The sequence below is a fragment of the Phasianus colchicus genome, chromosome 1 (assembly GCF_987193195.1).
Source record: "Phasianus colchicus chromosome 1, bPhaCol1.hap1.1, whole genome shotgun sequence".
NCBI lineage: Eukaryota > Metazoa > Chordata > Aves > Galliformes > Phasianidae > Phasianus > Phasianus colchicus.
In genome coordinates, this window is record NC_143436.1 from 178929205 (window position 1) to 178937362 (window position 8158).

Sequence of the window (8158 nt, forward strand, 5' to 3'; positions counted from 1 at the left end):
ATGGGAGAGAAGCAGCAGTGGATGAAACCTGAAGGAGCAGCCTCAGGCTGGAGCTGCAGCTCATGTAGAGGAGCCTGTGGTGGGGCAGGAGGGCTGGGAGAGCTGCCACCCATGGGGCTGTGCTGAAGCAGTGCCTGCAGGGTGGGCACCATGATATGAACCCATGTTGGACCGGTGCTTGGAGAGCTGCAGCCTGTGGGAAGCCTATGTGGGATCAGTTAGGGAAGGACAGCATCCACGGGAGGGAGCCTATCTGGAGCAGGGGCAGAGACCATGGAGGAGCAGCAGGGATGATGTGTTATGGCCTCATTGTAGCCGCCATGCCTGTTCTACATTCCCAGTTCCCCTATGCCACTTGAGGGGAAAAGGTAGCAGAGAGTGAATGGGAGGAAGGTGTTTGTAACTTGCTTCTAGTCCTCACTGTTCTAGTCTGTTAATAATAGGCAAAAAATTATACAGATCTCTCTATACTGAGTCTGTCTTGCCTGTGATGGTAATATGTGAGCAATCTCACTGTGCTTATCTCAACACATGATCATTTTCTGCACTGTATTTTGTCCCCATCTTGTTGAGGAGGAGGAGTTAGAAGCAGCTGTGTGGTGCTTGGCTGCCCATTGGTGTTAAAACACAACAACTCTACAATGTCCTCAGGTGACTGGTTCACCTCACACCATAAAAATGTTTCTCACGATAAAATAAATGTTTTCCTTGTGTTCAAATGGAGCTTGATATGTTTTAATTTGTTTCTTCTCATATAGTCCCTGGGCACCACTGAGTAGATTCTGGCTCTCTTCTCTTAATTCCTTCCCATCAGGTATTAATACACACTGATAAGACTCCCCACTGAGTCTTTTCTTCTCCAGGCCTTCTTTTCATCTCAGTAGAAATAAAATATTTTCTCATAATTCAGCAGGAAATTGGGTAAATGTTACAAGAAAAATTCTTGATTTAACTTCCTCTCCACCCCCACAGCTTTTTAATTCAAAAGAAATTTCCAGAGGTTGTTCCATCCTGGTCTTTATAGGGGGCTTTGAGAAATCTCAGGATATACTTCTGCTCTTGGCTATTTAATTGTAAGATGTTGCTAATGGAAAGCTGTGCGCATAGTTAACTTCAAAAGATTTCTTTTTCTTTGGTGAGGAACGGATCCTAAATTGTGTCTCTTTGTAGTGCTGTGTCTGTTGGCAAATAAAGATTTATCCTGACTTTCCTACACAGATCTAAATATATAAAGCTATAAATAGATGTGTCTATAAGCCAATTTACTAGGGATGGGGGACACATAGAATTACAGACTGAATCACTGAATGGCTTAGATTGGAAAAGACCTTAAAGATTATCCAGTTTCAACCCATTACTGTGGGCAGGACTACAACCCACCAGATGAGGCTGCCCATAGCAGCCCATGCCCCCATACCACGCCCTAGTGTGGGGCATCCACAGCTTCTCCAGGCTGAGTCCATGCCAGTGCCTCACCACCCTCTGAGTAAAGAATTTCCACTTAATATCTGACATAAATGTCACCTATTTTAGTTTAAAGCTATTCCCCCTTGTCCTATCACTATCAGATTATGTAAAATTTTGGTCTCTATTCTGTTTGTTACCTCCTTTTAAGTGAGGTCTATCCAAGGTCTTTTCCTCTTCAAGCTAAACAAGCCCAGCCCCCTCAGCCTGTCTTTATAGGAGAGGTGCTTCAGTCCTTTGATCTTGATTTTCATGGTCCTCTACTAGATCCACTCCAACAGCTCCACATCTTTTTTGTGCTGGGGGCCCCAGGTCTGGACACAGTATTCCAGATGGGGACTCATGAAGGCTGAATAAAGGAGGAAAATGATCTCACTCTCCCTGCTGGCCACTCCTCTTTCGATGCAGCCCAGGATACTGTTGGCCTTCCAGGCTTCCAGAGCATACTACTGGCCCATGTCCAGTTTTTCATCCATCAGGACCTCAAAGCCCTTCTCTACAGGGCTGCTTACAATAAATTCTCTTAGTCTGTTGACATATTTGGGATTATCTCAACCCAAGTGCAACACCTTGCCCTTGACCTTGTTGAACCTCATTCAATTCTCCTGGGTCCACTTCTCAAGCTTGTACGGGTGCCTCTGAATGGCGTCCCTCTCTTCTACTGCACCAGCAGCAGACCTCAGTTTGGTATCATCAACAAACTTTCAGAGGGTATACTCAGTCTCACTGCCTATGTTGTTGATAAAGATTTTGAAGAGCACCTGTCCCAAGACAGACCCCTGCCTGGCCTCCATCTGGACATAGAGCTGTTGATCACCCTTTGGCTGTGGTCATCCAGCCAACAATTTACCCACTGAATAGTCTAGCCTTCAAATCCATCTCTCTCCTATTTAGAGATAAAGAGGTGATGTGGAGCCACGCCAAAGTCTTGCACAATTCCAGGTAGATGACATTGGTTACCTTTCCTTTGTCCACCAGTGCCATTATTCTGTCATAAAAAGGCATTTGTCAGACATGATCTGCCCTTGGTGAAGCCATGCTGGCTGTCTCAGATCACCACCTCTGCTCACATGTGCCTTAATCCAGCTTCCAGGAGGATCTGCTCCATGTGCCTTCCCAGGCACAGACATGAGGCTTATCAGCCTGAAGTTCACTGAATCTTCCTTTCTCCCTTTCTTAAAAATGGGAGTGATGTTTCCATTTTTCCAGTTCCTAAGGACTTTGCCTGACAGCCATAACTTTCCAATTACGATGAGAGCAGCTCAACAACCACAGCAGCCAGTTCCTTCAGGACCCTAGATGCATGTTGTCCAGATCATAGACTTGTACACAATCTCACGAGGTACTCTCTGACTTGCTCCACTCTTACATTCAAAAGAATTTTGCTTCTCCAATCCCAGTCTAAGAGTTCAAGGACTTGGGAGGTATGGGAAGCCTGACTGGCTGTGAAGATTGAAGCAAAAAAACATGGAGTACCTCAGCCTTCTTCATGTCTATTGAAGCCATTTCACCCTTCTCATTTATCAGCAGAGGTGCATCTTCTTTGTCTGTCTCTTCTGACCGGTGTAGCTGTAGAACCTCTTCATGTTATTTTTCACATCCCTTGCCAAGTTCAGTTCCACCTATGCCTTGGCTTTCCTGATCCACTCTCTGCTTGTCTTCCCAGATCACCTATCCCTTCTTCCACTGCCTGTACATTTCATTCTTTTCCCTCAATTTAACCAGCATTCTTTGCTCAACCGTGCTGGTTTCCTGCCTCTTCTGCCTGATTTCTTGTACTGGAATGACGAATGGAGTGGAGAGCTCTGTTGTTCTCAGGAGGGCCATATCTTGGCCTTTAGTTACACTCTCACAAAAAATTCCAGTAGTGAGTGTTAGAAAAAGATACTGACCTATATAATTGGAAGGTACAATTTATCTTTTGTTCTCTTGATCACAGATCAGGAGTTGTACCATTTCTAAATTCCAGTATTTCTGTCCCCAAATATTTGTGCTTGAAAAATGTGGATGTTTTGTTTCTGTGTGGCCATTTCTCTGGTGTAGCCCTGAGCTGAACCGGATCATTGTTCACAGATAGCTGATAGACAGAGCACTGCTGCAAGTGTCCAGACCCACTCTGGAGGATCCTGTGTCCCCAAGGTCCCCTTTTCTTTGATGCAGCTCATTGAGAAGTTAGGTAGGCAAGTGTCTTGTGCTGCAAAATGTTTTGCAAGGAGTTGTGTCCAAAAATGACGACAAAATGCCTTTGTACACTTCTATAATGTTGGGGGGCCTTGTGTGCCAATAGAAGACACCATTTGGGGTGTGAGAACCTCTCAGTAAAAAATATTTCTCTGCCCCTTGAAGTTAGTCTTGATTTGCTGATTGAAAAGCACAAAAAAGAATGAGATATACTAGCCTTGTTTAGTCATTGGAAAAAAAATAATATTGTGCAGATCTTGTTGCTGGATGCATACTGTGTTTTCTCTTTTCTCAGAAGAAAGAAAAAGATATGAAAATCCTGATACAATAGGAAGTAGCATGTGTTACGTTGCCAAATACGCTGGAAATATCTTTTCACTGGAGTGGTTACCTGGTAGTTTATTCAGCTGCTTTGCTGGAAGGAAGAAAAAAGATGGTGATTTTTCAAAGTGGCTGGAAAACAACTGGAGAAAATTCACATAGCTGGCTATTCAAAATGAGGTAATGAAATCTCATTTAAAAGCTATAATTATGGCAATTGAAATAATACAACTAAAAGTAAGTTTTCTTTTAGCTGCCTTCTTCACCATAATTTTGAAATCTATGTTACTCTGAGGTAAACAGTGACATCTTCCCAGCAAAATATTCAATGAACAGTTGAATAGCTTAGAAATCAAACTTTGTACTGCCGTGCCTGATTTTTCCATCTGAGTGATGTTTTAAAAGCAGCCATAGGGGCATACGAGTGAAGACACTTTTGGCTTAGCTAGAAGTGATAACCACAGTGATGGTAAGATACCCAAAACTAATCTCAGAAACAAAGAAGATCTGTTTGGGACATAACAAAAGACTTAAGAATACTTAGTACATTTTTCTCTGTACCTGCTGACTGTCTGATTCAGAAAAAGCATTGAACAGTTACATATGTAGTAGAAATTGTACATTGTCATTCACTGTATCAGCTACAGTGTCCACACAGTGTGAATGTAGTTTGCACCAACTGCAGACATACCAGGAAATATTATTCATGGAGTAGAAATCATATTAAGTGTAAAGATGATACTAAACTCAGAGGGAAGAAAGCAAGGATTACTTGAGAATACAGAGGTATCAATATCTTTACTAAAGGAGGATTCAGAACTCCCCTTAGAGAACGACTAGCTGACAGATCTGCTTGGAAATCATCAGTAGCAATCAAATCAGAGGAAGCAGCAGAAATAGTGGGCATCAAATGATATGTGAATTGGCAACATAATACAGAAAAAAAAAAATAGATGAAGACCGCCTGTGTAGTTGCATTAAGCTCCCAGTAAGTTGGTGATGGTCTCTTTACACTGTTCTGTGAGAGCAGTTCCTGAAATACTGCCTTTATTGCAGGAGATCTCTTTCATTTGAACAAAATAAACAAACTGAAAAGGAGTTCAGAGAAAAAAAAAAAAACGACGACGAAACAACAAAAGCAACTATGAAGAAGGATTGCTCCAGAGTCGGAGTCAAAGACTGTGTGAGATTTAATGGTGCTGCCCAGAGGTGTAGGAGGGCTCTCTAGATCCTGCCTAACTTACTGAGGCCGGATCCTATCTGATGTGGGGCATGACTCCTTCACTGAGTTGTAAGTACTAAGGCAGAGTGGAGGCCAGGATGTGAGGTTTTCTAACCTAATGAGTCCTCAACAATTCTCTGAACACTGAGAAGTACTTTGAAGTTTATAAAAGGAAGGTCTGAGGACCAAGAAAAGAAATAAATACAATAAGGAAAAAAATCAAGAATGTTGAGAAGCCATATCTCAGACTTAATATGTTATAAGACAAATCACAGTTGGAGATTTCCAAACCATCTGGAAAGAGAAGATGCAATTGGACTACACGAAACATCTGGTAATATGATTTTAGAATGCTGTTGATAATGGGTTATGTCCACACATAATGTCAATATCCAGCCTTTGTGAAATTATCTCTCTGAGTCATCACTGCTGCTATTATTGTTATTACTGGTACAGTAAGATTCAACAACACAGTTAAACACACGTTGAAGTCCAGTGGTAACAATCCAAGTACTAAGTATCAACCTCAATGTCACTGAGGTCTAATCCTAATGATTCCTAAAACTAGATTTCATTCCCTAATTCTGCTAATTCTGCACAATTCCTTGAAATTTGCTAGAAGAAAGAGTGCTTAGAAAACAAATCTGGAAGTCTTGGGAATAAAAGACAGGACACAGTTGTGATCTGTTAAGCTTACAAAATTTTGGCTGATAATTGAATCTGTTTTAGGTTGGAAAGACACACCAGGAAGTGACCTGTCTGAATCTGTTTAGTCTTCTTTGTACTAAGAGAATGCATCCAATTGGATGAATTAAATTATTATTTCTACTCCATCCTCTCATTTCTATATACAAGAGAAGGAAAACTTTAAAAGTTACAAATTTTACAGTCATTTCTGGTTTGCTTAGTGAGAATAGCAAATGCCATCCAGATCTTCTCAGGACATGTGGAAGACTCATCATAGCAGCTCTCCACACTTTAGAGAACAGCAGCCACTGCTAGAGAGTATTCAGATGATTTTTTTCCCCACTAAGCACTCATTGTTCTTTCTGGCCTGATGTGGGAGAAAGAGAAAGGAGAAGCACGTATAGGCTTGGTAATGGACAATGTTCTGGGGCAATTTCTTGAATAAGATTAAATCTTAGCAAATCCAATATGTAAAATATCTTCGACAAGCTGGCACTGAATTAAGAAAGATTCAAATGTAATTAGTTTTCACTGAATACTCATGGCTAGGTTGTGCCATCTACATTCAGTATGGTTTATTGACAGATCTTCCCACTTTAATAAAGACAATATGTATCTCAGTTTTCTTCAGACAGAAACAAAAAAATAGACCAAAGCTGAAATATTCAGATCAAGATCAGGGAGTCCTTACAGTCAAATACTTAAAGTGACTTAAGTGCTTAAAAGACGAAGTGTCTTCAGAGAAGACCAAGATTGGAACTTGTGCGTTAATACTTTGAGGAAGGAGTTTCACTATGATTAATGGACATTTGTTTGAGTTCTCAGTTGTTCTAATGATTTGGGAAGAAAACTCCTGCCTTGGACTTGAGAGGATAAATAATGCAAGCAATTACATTTTCTGGTCATGAAAAATATAAACAAAATATATCAAATGATTCTGGAGAACAGAAATAATTATAATGCTGTAGTTTTAATTTGTTTAAAATATTTTTGAGAGGGAAATAAAATGTAGTGCTGTGATTTTGCTTTTTAAAAAGAAATCTGGAAAGAATTACATACTAAAGCAAAACAAGTGTAAAGATATGACTAGAAATGTAGTTTTTGAATGAAGAATAAATGAGTATTAATCCAAAATTGCCGTGTTATTAAAAATTGGTTTATTGCCTCTGTATAAATTGCTACCTAACAGCAGAATGTAGCATTGGATGTGTGTTACAACAGATTGATTCTGTACCAACTTTACAAAAGGATATTCCAAAAAAATACCTATTGAAGGAGAATGTGAGCTGTTTCTCTGCTAGGCTCTCTTAGGAAACCATGGAAACTGCAGGTTTGCCCAGGACATAAAAGAGATGTCCATTGCATCGGACACATCTATTTGTTTAGATTCAAAGTTTTACAGCAATGGAAGTCATTATAACGTTGTACTGTGGCTCTTTGTCAGGACCCTGACCTCCACACTGCAGCAGTACTCCTTGGAAATAAGAAACTCTTTAAATCTCTGGTGATCTGCAACAATAACAGCTGTTACTGCTGTCAGGCCTGTATTCCTGTGAAGCAGAAAATCATTACTGATCAATAAATCATGCTCCTAAGGAAATATGGGAAGGTGATGGCATCATCTCTCACAGTTTCATCCTTGCAGCAGAAACAGGAGCTGCCCCAGCAGCAGCTTCTCCCTGCAGAGATGCACAAGAGAAGCAGCCCTTGAGCACTGCCCTCTACACAGAACACCACCTGTAAGAATTATTAGCTCATAAAGATTGTCCAGATCCCCACTGTCTGGAGCCGCAGAGTCATGTCCATGCTATAGGTACCATGACACCCAACAATTCTGCTTTGCTTCAAGGTGAAAAAGTAGAAAGTGCAAAGAACTGAAGAAAAGGCCACTTGAAAATCAAAATGCTGAGGAGGTTGTTCCTAAAGAAGGCAAAGAAAATTTAAAAGAAAGGGAATGCGAACACAGATGCGTATGGTAATTTTTCCCTGCAGCATTCAGTGATAAAGCAGTTGCACTGATATTTTTCCCAAATAATTCTATAGCAGGAAGGAATAATAAATTAAAGATTTTGTCCAACTGAAAAAATAAAAATAAAAATTGTTCAATGTCATTTGGCAAAAGTACTTGAAAGGTAAATTAGAGATACTTAGAAAGTCTATCATGAATCTTGGATTAACTGTTGTTTATACGTATACATATACCACACAATTAGAACATGAACTATAAACAACATTTTACCCCTAAATCATGAATGTACTAAGGATTGTTGAATGTATTGGGGG

The 8158-nt window shown here is 40.4% G+C and overlaps 1 long non-coding RNA gene across 1 annotated transcript; it reads right to left on the reverse strand.

The window, feature by feature from the left end:
* Positions 1 to 760: 760 nt before the first annotated feature.
* On the reverse strand, positions 761 to 7587 carry LOC149920261 (uncharacterized). Its single transcript, XR_016470993.1, has 3 exons — positions 7505 to 7587; positions 7329 to 7425; positions 761 to 4060 (listed from the first exon to the last, which is right to left on the reverse strand). It is a non-coding gene; the product is annotated as an uncharacterized LOC149920261 (long non-coding RNA).
* Positions 7588 to 8158: the final 571 nt, after the last annotated feature.